Here is an 11,949-nt window from a genome sequence, read left to right as displayed (position 1 = left end):
TGTTGGAAAGGCCCATGTCCAAATTCAAGTTTTGTTATTCACCAGCTGTATGGCCCTGGGAATGTCACTTAGTTTCTGTGAGTCTCAGCTTCTCCATCTGTCACATGGAAATAATGACCTGTCTTATAAGGCTGATGCAAGAGCTAGGGTCTGGCTGAAGGCATTCCTTTCCGATTGCTGCTAAGTCACCACAAACTCAGTGGCTTAAAAAATACACATTTACTCTCTTATACCTCTGGAGGCAAGAAGTCCTAAATGAGTCCAATGGAGCCAAACTCAAGGTGTCAGCAGTGCTGGTTTCTTCTGGAGGCTCCAGGGGAGAAGCTATTCTTTACCTCTCCCAGCTTCCAGAGGCTGCCTGCATTCCTTGGCCACAGGCACATCGCTCCAGTCCCTGCTTCTGTCATCACATTGCTTTCTTCTCTTCTGCAGTCAGAAGACTCTCCCTCTTACAAGGACAATTGCAGTTACATTGGGCCCACCTGAATAGTCTGGGACAATCTCTCCATGTCAAGGTCCTTAATTTAATAACTTTTGGAAAGTCCCATTTGTGGTTCCATGTAAGGCAACATTTACAGGTTCTGGGGATTTGTATATAGACATCTTTGGTGGTGGTAAGGGGGCAATTATTTAGCTTACCACACTGGGACCAGCAAAAGTGAAGGTGAGATGGGTGGTCATTATTATACTCTGGTCTTAGGTCATTAGCAACTACCTGCATTGATCCTGCGCAAGGCATTTTTCTTTCCCAAGTCTCAGCATCCTCACATGTAAAACAAGTCTAACGATAGGAGCTGTAAAACCAGGGGCTGCATTCAGAGGTGAAAATGGCCAGCCAGTATTTGTTGCATGAATTTGCTGAGTGATGCACAGACACTGAGATCCCTATCTCCTTTTTGGAGAGCTCAGTGCAGGTAGGAGAGTGGGAAGGCCTTGCCAGGGGGGCCCACCACTAGGACTGAGGAATGGGGAGGGCCCAGAGGCATGCCTAGCCCCTCAGTGTCTGGGGGATCAGGGTTCAGTCCACAGATCTGGTTGTCTTCTTTGGGGCCAGGTGCTGGCCAACTCTGAGGCTTGGAGGCTTGGGGTGTTGGGGTGTGTTGTAATTTGGATGAAGGTTCCAACTTTGGGAAGATGGGACGGTGACTCTACCTGCTGTCAACACTGTTGCTTTTCTTCTTCGTTGAAGTTCAGTGCCTGTGGGCAGAGTGTGCTTGGGGCTGGACTTGGGGCCCTCAGCACCTGCCTTGGCCTGCTCTACCACAGGTGGGGCCAAGGGGACAGTATGGGATGAGGGGGACCGATGGGACTCAACACCTCTGTGGCCTGCCCAGCTGTCCTTCCTTCAGGCTACTGCAGATTCAGCTGTCTGGAACAGGAACCCAGGGCCAGAGAGGAATGAGAAAAAGGCTGGGGCCTCTCACCTTCTACAGGAAGTGCCAAATGCCCTTCCCAGTAAAGATCCAGATTTTTTAGGTGAAAAATCTGTCCCTTCAGGAGATGGACCGGCCTACACAAACAGCAGACTAATCCCCCACTGTTTGTGAATCGCCCACTGTGGGCTCACATTAGTGATGGTCAATTCTGACAACACAGCAAAGTGACCACTGCTTGCTCCATTTTTCAGATGCGTAAGCTGAGCCCAGGAGTTCAGCCTGTGTCCAGGCTCACTCTCACACAGCCAGCAAGTAGTAGAGCCAGGATGAAGGCTCAGGACCACCTGAGCCCATGGCTGTGCAGGATGCCCCTGGCCAGGCAAGGTGGCCTCAGAGAGGTAAGAAAAGGGGTTTCACAATAAAGAGATTCAATGCAATCCCTATTAAGAGTCCAACAGCCTTTTTTAAAGAAATAGAAAAAATCATCATAAAATTCATATGGAAGCTTAAGTGACCTTGAATAGACAAAATAATCTTGAAAAAGAACAAAGTTGGAGATTTCATACTTCTTGATCTCAAAGCATGCTTTGAAATCACACTATAAAGCATCAGTAATCAAGATGGTTGATTTTGTAAGGCAACATTCACAGGTTCTGGGGATTTGTATGTAGACATCTTTGGTGGTAGTGCGGGGGCAATTATTTAGCTTACCACACAGGGACCAGCAAAAATGAAGGTGAGATGGGTGGTCATTATTATACTCTGGTCTTACGTCAATAGCAACTACCTGCATTGATCCTGGGCAAGGCATTTTTCTTTCCCAAGTCTCAGCCTCCACCGTGATGGTATAAAGACAGACATACAGGCCAATGAAGCAGAATAGAGCCCAGAAATGAACTCATATGTATATGGCCAAATGATTTTTGACAAGGGTACCAAGTTACACAATGGGGAAGTGCAGTTTCTTCAACAAATGATGTTGGAAAAATTGGATATCCACATGTAAAAGTGTCAAGTTAGATCCCTACCTAGCCCCGTGTACAAAAATCAACTCAAAATGGATCAGAGACCTAAGCATAAAAGCTAAAACTATAAAACTCCTAGAAGAAAATATAGGGGAAAATCTTTATGACATTGGACTTGGCAATTACTTCTTGGATATGACACCCAAAAGAAAAAATAGATAAATTGGACTTCATCAAAATTAAAAACTTGTGCACTATCAATAGAGTAGGGGAAAATTTTGACCACACTGTTTGCAATTTTTTAACTGATATATAATTCACATAATACAAATTATGTGAGATAATTCACATTACATAAAATTCACCATTTTAAAGCATACAATTCAATAGCATTTAGTACATTCAAAATGTTGTGCACCTCACCACTATCTAATTCCAGAACATTTCCCCAAAAAGAAATCCCACACCCATTAGCAGTCACTTCCGCATTCACCCCACTCCTCATTCCCTGGCAACTACTAATTTACTTTGTGTTTCTATAGATCTGCCTATTGACCCCACTTTTTAATTTAAAATTTTAATCAGATCTATTTACCTTATCAATTTTGGATGCCTCATCTTCTGGACTGAATAATATTAAAACAAGATAAGTCCTTAAGGAATTTTCTTCAGCAGGCAATAAAATTATTTTTATTTTAATTTTTACCTTGCTGAGATTATTGTCATTGGGATCAATTCTTTTCTAATAATTAAAAAAAATCCCATGCGACTTACTGATTTCTTTTTTTTTTTGGTGATGGGAGAGCACATACCAAGTTTTACTGGGTAGAGCTCCTGCAGTTATGAATTTTCTTTGTGGCCACATTTCTACCAAGTATAATATCACTCATCAAATATTGCAGATGTAGATTTTGTCAAGAAGTTCTGATTCTTAGAGTCATTGTTATGTTGTTTTGATGATTTCTTAGGACTATTCATTGACCTCCCCTGTAAAGACTATGCCTTGTTACTCTCTAACTCTCAAGTCTCATGTTATTCTTCATAGCACTATCACCACCTGATATTAGTTTATATTTATTTCTTTATTTGCCTATCATCTGTCTTACCACCAAGCTGAGAGCATGTAAAGGCAGGGATATTGCTTGTCTTGTACACATGGCTGTATTCCCAATGCCCAGAACAGTGCCCGGGACAGAGTTGGCCCTTGATACATGGAAGGAGTGAAGAAATGAAGTATGGCTTGGATAGAACACTTCTTGTTTGTATTTGTCTCTTAGTCCATGAGTAAAATAAGGAAGAACCTTCTTGGAGACAGAGAGAGAGAGAAAAATGAGGTAGGACCTTGAAGGGTCCAAATGATAAGGCCAAATTCCAAGGAGCTCCCAATTTTGCTAGGGAGGCAGGTAACCAACAGAGCATCTTCCACTCCACTGTTTGACTCACTGATGCTGTAAAGTGGTGACTTAGGGTATAGGGACAGCAGGGCCCACTGTCAGCATGACTAGAAATGGTGCTGATGGTACCACCCTGACCATCAGGGCAAAAGGAGAGACCAAGAGAGACAAGGAGGTGGAGCTTTGACCACATTTGAGCCTGGATTTCATGGTGGCTCTTGTTGGGAGCTGTCACCAAGGAGCCTGGCCAGGGTCTCTGCCCTCTCTGCCTCCATTCAGAACTGTCGCCAAGCACGGGGCCCCACGATGAGTAGCCTCACTTCAAGCCCTCCATTCTGGTTACCTGCTGCTGCATAACAAACCACCCAAAGCTTACCGGTTTCAAACAACAATGTATTATTATCTCTCCTGTGTCTGTGCATTGACTTGGCTGAGCTGGGCAGTTTTCTCACTCAAGGTCTCTTGTGTGTTTGTAGTCAGATTGCTGCCAGGGCTGGAGTCATCTGCAGGCCTGACTGGTCTGAAGGTCTGGGATGGCTCCTTCTCTCATGGCTGCTGGCTGGGTTGTCAACCAGAGCACGACGTGTAGCAGGAAGCAGAAGATGCAGGTTACATAGCACCTCTGGGAACTAGCAGAGCATTACTTCTGCCACATTCTCTCTGTCAGAGTAGTCACCGGGCACCCAGACTGAAGGCAGGCGGAGAAGCAGACACCACCTCTGGAAGGGGAATCACTAACCCTCTATTAACCTGACTACACTTTCCAAATCCTTGTGTCCTGCCAGAAGTACCCCCTGCATTTACAAGCAAACTTAGATATATATTGTAACACCACCATTTAAAAATATATAGACACATGACCATAACCATACTCACAGTTTTGCACCTTGCTTTTCTCCCTGGATGTAGGTATCTGGTTTCTTGTCAGAACATTAAGAGCCACCTCACTCTCTTTATCAGCTGCATAATATTCCACCAGGGAAACCCATTGCGTCATCTTTGTAAATATACTCTGTCACAGCATCTGAATGCATTGGGGTGAGGTTATGCCAAGAAAAGGTTTCCCACTTTTGCAGATCACGCTTGACTCTTCAAAGGGCTTTCATGCCCACGCCCCTCACAATACCTGTGAGGGACGTGGGGTCTATTTCTCCACCTGCTGCACATGAGAGGCAGTACGGTGGCGTGGGGCCAGACCAGCTGGGCTGCATCCGAACACCACTGCTTCCTTCCTGTGACTTGGGCAAGCTATTTCACCTCTCTGTGCCTCAGTCTCCTCACTTGTAAAATGGGGGGATGATGATAATGCCTGCTTCACAGCTTCAGTGTGAGAACTAAGTGAGGAACTGGCTGTGAAGCATGGGCAATAGCATCAAGGACAGAGCAAGCCCATGTGAAGGGTTCTTATTATTATTACTCCCCCAGTGTTTTTATTGTTATCTTTAAAATTGGTAATTTAATTTATTGACTAGGTGATACATTTAAATGATTCAAACATCCAAAAGGAATATGAGGGTCCACAGAGTGGAGTCCCCTGCCTGGTATCCAGCCACCTTCTCTTCCCAGAAGGTAGCCACTCTTCCCAGGCCCTTGTGTCCTGCCAGAAGTACTCCCTGCATTTACAAGCAAACTTGGATATACATTCTTCCACCACTACTTTAAAAAAAAATACACACAGTAGCAACTATACTCACAGCTTTGCACCTTGCTTTTCTCCCTGAAAGTAGGTATCTGGTGATTGTTTCCTATCAGAATATTAAGAGTTGCCGAATTCTCTTTTACCAGCTGTATAATATTCCATTGCACTGCTGTGCCATGATGTTTTAATAAGCCCCTCACGGAGGGACACTTCAGTGGTTTGCAGCCTTCAGCTCTAGTACATTAATTTGCGATCCATCCCCATTGCGTTGGTGAGGAAACCAAGACCTGAGAGGCAGATTGTCCACCCCAGGCCACCTGGTCAGTTGGTGGCAGAACCATGATCAGACTGCAGTCTCCCTGCCTGACACCCAATGATGTCACCATCTCACCTTGGCATGGGCCTCCTGGCTCTGGGATGGGGTAGCCAGCAGGAAAGGGGACAGGTGGCTGGAGGGTGAGAGTGATGAGCAGGTGCATCTGCTAGTGTTATTGTTTTCCCTCCTTAGCCTGACCCTTGGCTGCATGATGAAGAAGAACCAGTTGGATGGAGGACCCCAGGTTCTCAGACAGAAGAGCAGCAAAGCAGAGACCACGGGATGGAGGGGTAGTTTTGCCACAGTGAGCCTCAGGGCAGTGCCTTTGCATAAACCTCATTTTCTCCTTCAGGTGGGATTTGCTTTGGAGGAAGCAGAAGCTGAAACACAGTTCAGGACTGGTGAGGGTCAACTGCATAATTCAGATCTGAGATGGAGACCCAGGCTCACGGGATTCTTGGGCAAGTCATCCAGTCTCTCTGGGCCTGGATGGTGGGAGCCTGATCTAATGGGGACTCTCCAGTCACAAGATCCAGATTCTGGAGCCACCAAGGTTAGATTCTAAAGCCAACCCAATTGATGTTCCCTTGAAAAGTCTCATTTCCTCATTTAAAAAAGTAGGAAGCAAAATAATACTGGGTGTGAGAAGAGTCAAATGAAACAATGTATGTGAATGCCCTTGGAAAACTAAAAAATCAGCACACCACACAGATTTCCCTCCCCTAGGGGTTAATTTTAAGGCTGGCATTACAAATGGTAACTCTGCTTACCATCACATCTTCAACAAAATGGACTATTATTAGTGAGCCACAGAAATTAAAAACCAAAACCAGAATCAGAACCCAAACCAAAATCAAAACACAAAATCTTTCTTTGATGTTGAACTTGACACCCAGCATCAGCTTAGATAGTCTGTCTGCATTTAAGGTACAATTCCACTAGGTGGCGATGGTGTTCAGGCCACTGAGGTCTGTTACAGAGGCGATAACACCAAGAACTTTCTCAAATGTCCTCCCTTTTTATATTTTGAGAGCCCTCATAAGAGGACCCACTAAGACTGTTTCCTCATCTGTAAAATGGGGTAATAGTACCAAATGATGTAAAATCCTCCTGTTGTCACAGTAAGACCCTCAGTAAATGTTTGCTTCTTTCCTCGCTGAGTGGTTAAGAACCTTGCTTTTAGAACCAGACTATCCAGCTTTGAAGAATCCCAGCTCCACGACTTACCAGCTGTATGACCTTGGCCTAGTTACTTAACCTTTCCGGGCCTTAGTTTTCCTGTCTGCAAATGGGGCTAGTAATTGTACCTCCACCCATAGTTTACATGTGTAAAGTGCTTAGAAAGTGCCTGGTCCGAGAAGAGAGTTCTGAGTTTGCTATTGCCTATATATGACTCTCTCTCAAGCATAATCTGGGTCCTAACTCTGGGCGCCTCCCAATATGGAGTGCCTTGTCAAGATGATATGTCTTCAGGGCATTTTTAACCCCTTTTGCATGAGTCACGACAGTGAAAGTCACAATTCCAAGACTCCCAACACTCTGGTCTTTGGATTCAGGGCACAGCTGGCAACAGCCTCTGTCTACCAGGCAGGTGATGGAAACCAACTTGCAAGTGCAAAGCCAGCTGGTGGAAAGATAAGGAGAGGGCAGAAGGGGCTGTGAGGCTGCTTTTAAAGTACCTTTGTCCCTTGGAGGTGTCCTGCTCACCTCCTTGCATGGTGCTGGGACGCAGCTCAGCCAATAAAACACCATGGGGCTACAGGGCCAATTGCTTTCCCGCTCTGTCCTGCGCCCTCCATGCAGGTTTGCGGGGGAGGTAGAGAAATCTGGTGACGACAGCACCTGACCAGAAGTCAGGAAATCTGTTTTTAACCCAGCTCTAAAACGGATGTGCTGTGTGACCTTGACGAGTCTCTTTTCCTCTCTGGGCTTCAGAGTCCTGCCTACCAAAATTGGGACACCACACTGTCCTTCTTTTCCAACCAGAGATGGGGTGAGAATAGAGAAACTCAACACCTCACCTTTTCTTTGAAGCCTCCTATATTGGGTTGGAACAACAGGGAATCCAAATCCTTCCCCACCCCCCTCCACTTCTCCCTGGCTAAACACATGATAATCACCTCTCCATTATTCGCTCTCTGATTGATTCCACATGCTTGCTCTGTCCTCCTGTCTACATGTCCTTTTTGTCTTGTCTGCATTGGAAACTCATCTGGGGAGGTCTGTGCCTGCCTCCTTGCTCTGTATGGCATGGAAAAAGACTAGTGGAGAAGGCTTCTGACTGAGGGAAGGAAGGTCCCTCCGAATCTCAGATGGGCCAGAACTTAATGGGACTGAGAAAAGTGAATGGGGCAGACAAGAGATGTGAAAAGCACCTTGAAGAGTGGAACGCACTGTGCAGAAGGCAGAATGTCTTATTCTCTGGACAGGGACACAAAAGAGCAGGAGAGGGAGAGGGAGAAGGAGATGGGGGAGTTCAAATTTGATGACATACATTTTGCAATCAGAAAATCTAGATGGAAGCTAGCTCAATTTTAGGAAGCATGGAGGTTCAATTTCCCAAGTAACATTTTCTTTTGGATTACACACAGGCAGGGGTGTGTGCCTCTGTGTGTGTGTGTGTTTTTTCCACTCATTTTTTTAAGGAGGGGGCTGCCTATCTATACCATAATGCAATGTTAGGCATACCTCAACTTCAAATGGCAAAAGCCCAGCTTGTCTGCTCCCTTACCCCTCTCCCCACCACCCTACCCTCTCCCTCTATCACCTCCTGATCAGGTCTATCCCTCCATGGCCCTCCCCATAACTTCCCCAAGTGGCTCCAGCTTCTGTGCACCTCCAGCCTCCAGCCTCCTAGCCCTCTGAATTATGACCCCACCCTGTGAATGCCTGGACGCTTCCCATTCTCGTCATCCTCCGCCAAATGCCTGACTACCAAGGGAGACTGAGTCCTGCGCTCTGCGTTTCACTGCCTTTTCAAAACTTATCAGTCCTGGGCTCCATTCCATTTTCATCAAAGCCCCTGATGACACACTGGGCCAGGCTGGTGTATCAATAGGAGAGGGGTGCATAGTAGTCTACTCACCCTAGACTGCACTTTAAGAGCCTCTTGGGAAAGTTGCCTCTTCACATTAAGAAACTCTATCAGGGGAATTTCACAGCACTGTGGTAGATCACAAGGGGAGAGATTTGGGGGGTACACGAAGTCAATGATAATAACAGATACTATTTATTGCTGCAGGCACTATGCTAGGTGTTTACTTCCTTTGTCTAGTTCCAACAACCCGATGAGGCAAGTGTAATTATTATAATAAATACAACAAAATGAGCCAAGTACTTATGTGCTAAGCAGTTCACCTCGATTTTCTTGAGTAATACCCACACAACCTGTGTAGTAGGCGGTGTTGCCATGTCCATTTTCCAAATAAGGAAACCCAGGCACAGATCAATGAGGTAACTTGTCACAGAGCTATTAAGATAAGCAGGCTGGACCTCAGAGAGGTTAAGTAACATGGCCTCTTTACCCAGCAGCTGAGTGAAGTCACTGTTTTTCCTTCCTTATGCTCATCACACCTCCTCCTGGGACAATGGGAAATTCCAGGTTGAGCCCAGCATACTTGGCACCAGGAACTTCTGGGGTGGGGATGGACACCGCATCCCAGAAACCAGCATTCCTCTTACACGGAGGCTGCCCAGCTATGCTCCAGGACCTGAGCTCCAGCTTGCTGGTCTCTTCCAGGAAGCCTTCTCTGCCTCTTGCCCCATCTGACTCATCAGAGTCCCAGCTATGCTCAGCATCCCCATTGGAATTCTGCCTCCTCCAGAAAACCTTCCTGGATGACGCTAACCCTCTGACCTTCTTGAGAATATTGTCCACTCACTTGGCTGTCCTGTTCATCGCTGGGGTAGGTGCTGCCGTCTGGCCTCCCTAACTAGGTGTTGTTGAGCTCCTGTAGGCGCTCACACCTAGCATGCAGTCAGTGCTCAGAGAATTCTTCCTGAATGAGTAAATGCTGTACTGGGATGTTGCTCTGGGCCATAGGGGTCATGAATTTCAGTGTCTCAGGGGAGGGGATGGAGAGGGAGAGCAGGAAATATAAATGTGTGACCAGCCCAGGTGCAAACAATAGGGAGTGGTGAGATCTGTGACAAACGAGATAGAGTCTGCATGCCTACCTGGGGGCTTATGATCAAATCCAGCTGCCCCCACTCCCCACAAACGGCTGGGATCTAATCTTACCCTGAACACTATCACTTTCTTTCCCTTTTCCTAACTTAATTTTCCTACTTTGTACATACTACTTTAAAAAATACTCTATAAACTATTTATTAGAGTTAACATCTATCTTTCCTCACAAATTTGAACTATGTGAGGGCGGAGATTTGGTCTTTTATAGTCTGCTGTGTAGTCCAGCCCCTCATCAGTGCCAGGCACTCCGAGGGCTCTCAGTAAACAGGTCTTGAGTAAATCATCAGCTCCTTGCACATCTCTGCAGCCGAGACAGCTGCTCCAGTGTCCCTGCAGTGTTCAGGCTTCCCAAGCATTTGGGGTTCAAGGCAGGAAGAGTGAAGGCTCTTGGGGTCACAAGCACCCCCTTCCCCCAGAAACCCCAAGGAGATGGCCTGGGGTCTGTCTTGGTGACAGCAAGTCCAGCTGGAACTAGGGCACGAGGGTTAGTGACTGCCCCATGGGGTGAACGGGGTACTCCGGGGAAGCTGATGGGGGCTGGGGGATAGAGGAGGAGCCGGCACTCCAGAGAGTGCTTAACACCCCCCAACTCCCCTGCCACCCAGGACACCCACCTTATACGCCCTCGCACGTACCAGAAGACGCAGGATTAGGGGAGGCCGGAAACCCCAGACAGACAGACAGGCCAGAGGAATGTTCAAAAGGTGGGGACAGGGAATGAAGGGAGGGGAGAGACACCCCGGTACAGAGCGCGCCGCAGGAGGGCTGGGAGGAGGGCGCACCCGGGTGCTCCCTGCGCCCACCTGCAGCAGAGCCCCTCTGCCCCAGCCCGAAGGACCCTCTGGAGGAGGGTCGCCCGCCAGGGAACTGGGGGCGCTGCCCCCCCTCCCCGACGCCTGCTAAGCCGGCGGCTGCCTCCTCAGCAGCCGCGGCGCTTCCACCTGCGCAGCCACCGCGCCGCCCTGCGCCGAGCTGCCATTGGCTCGCTAAAAATGCCTCTCTAATCTGCGCCCATCTGTGCACGCCTCCTCCCCCCTCCCACCCCCTTCTCGGCTCTGACCTTCCTCCTTCCCGCAGCCCCGGCGAGATCCGGAGAGACGCGGTAGCAGCGGCGGCGGCAGCGCAGCCTTCTCTTCCCCCAGGAAGCCGTCCGGGCTTGAGGCCGGGCCCCAGACGCCCTGCATTGCCCGGTGGCACAGCCCCTGGTGTAGGGCACTCCTGCCCCCAGGTAGGGGGTCTGGTCCCTGGATAGAGGGTGGGGAGGGAGGGCGGGCTCCGGTTAGGAAGTGCGTGTTTGCGTGGGGCAAGGAGACTGACATCTTCTCCGCCAGAGCGCGTCGGAGAATTGGGCAGTTACCCAGAGAGAGGTGAGCGCGCGGCCGGAGGTGCTTTGAAGCCGGGGTTCACTGGCATCACCCAGGCTGTGCCAGGATACCCCTGCGCTAGGCCCTCTGGGAGAGGTTGCTGGCGGCAGAGGCCTTCACTCTAGGGAAAACGCAGGAAATATATTTCTTGGGAAGCTGGGACCCAGGCCCCAGGGGTCCGAGTCTCTGGCTTGGGGCTTTCTGGTACCAGCTGGGTGGGTGGACCGGTGCCAGCTTGGTGGGTAAGCTATTTATGGATCAGAGTGGGTTGGGGAGAAACACAGCAGCTGATGTGCCCTATGCCCTGTCTGGTTTACAATGAAAGATATTTTCTTCCGTCCCTCGACCTCTTCCCCCACAGCTGTGATAGGAGGTGGGCGAGGAGGTGATGCTAAGTGGCCTGCAGATACAGCACAAGCCAGGTCTGTTTGGCACTGCCTTCCTCCCCACCCCCCAGGCCACTTGCTGCCTGTTGGAACTCTGTCTCCCGCTTGTTTTCGCCTTATAGGAGGGCATGAAAAGATGGAAAGATGATCAGGGTGTGAGGAACACAGTGGCAAACCCCAGAGTTTGGCCAGCCCCAGTTGCCCCCACCCCCACTACAGCCTAGCTCTGCACCCCACGTGCAGTGACACATGTGGCCGCTTTTCTCTGGCCACAACCAGAAATAACCCACATTGCCCTAGCTCTGGCACAGCCGGGGTGC

The 11,949-nt window shown here is 48.5% G+C and overlaps 1 protein-coding gene and 1 long non-coding RNA gene across 7 annotated transcripts in view; one reads left to right on the top strand and one right to left on the bottom strand.

Moving 5' to 3' along the window:
- Nucleotides 1-4,107: 4,107 nt before the first annotated feature.
- On the bottom strand, nucleotides 4,108-9,363 carry LOC118913254 (uncharacterized). The gene is made up of 2 exons (XR_008994497.1): nucleotides 9,073-9,363; nucleotides 4,108-4,294 (listed from the first exon to the last, which is right to left on the bottom strand). It is a non-coding gene; the product is annotated as an uncharacterized LOC118913254 (long non-coding RNA).
- Nucleotides 9,364-9,464: 101 nt separating this feature from the next.
- PACSIN1 (protein kinase C and casein kinase substrate in neurons 1) overlaps nucleotides 9,465-11,949 on the top strand; it is a 49,241-nt gene continuing 46,756 nt past the window's right edge. For 3 of the 6 annotated variants that reach the window (XM_057494378.1, XM_036887063.2, XM_057494377.1), the window contains exon 1: nucleotides 10,973-11,107. The gene's annotated coding sequence lies outside the window, so the exon portion shown is untranslated. Of the gene's footprint in view, nucleotides 9,596-10,955; nucleotides 11,108-11,949 lie in introns of those variants that run through there. The other 3 variants (XM_057494376.1, XM_036887060.2, XM_036887062.2) reach the window with 3 other exon arrangements.

This window comes from Manis pentadactyla, chromosome 16, assembly GCF_030020395.1.
Source record: "Manis pentadactyla isolate mManPen7 chromosome 16, mManPen7.hap1, whole genome shotgun sequence".
In the NCBI taxonomy this organism is placed as follows: Eukaryota; Metazoa; Chordata; class Mammalia; order Pholidota; family Manidae; genus Manis; species Manis pentadactyla.
The sequence above is the reverse complement of the archived record's forward strand: the minus strand, read 5'-3'. Positions and strand labels throughout refer to the sequence as shown.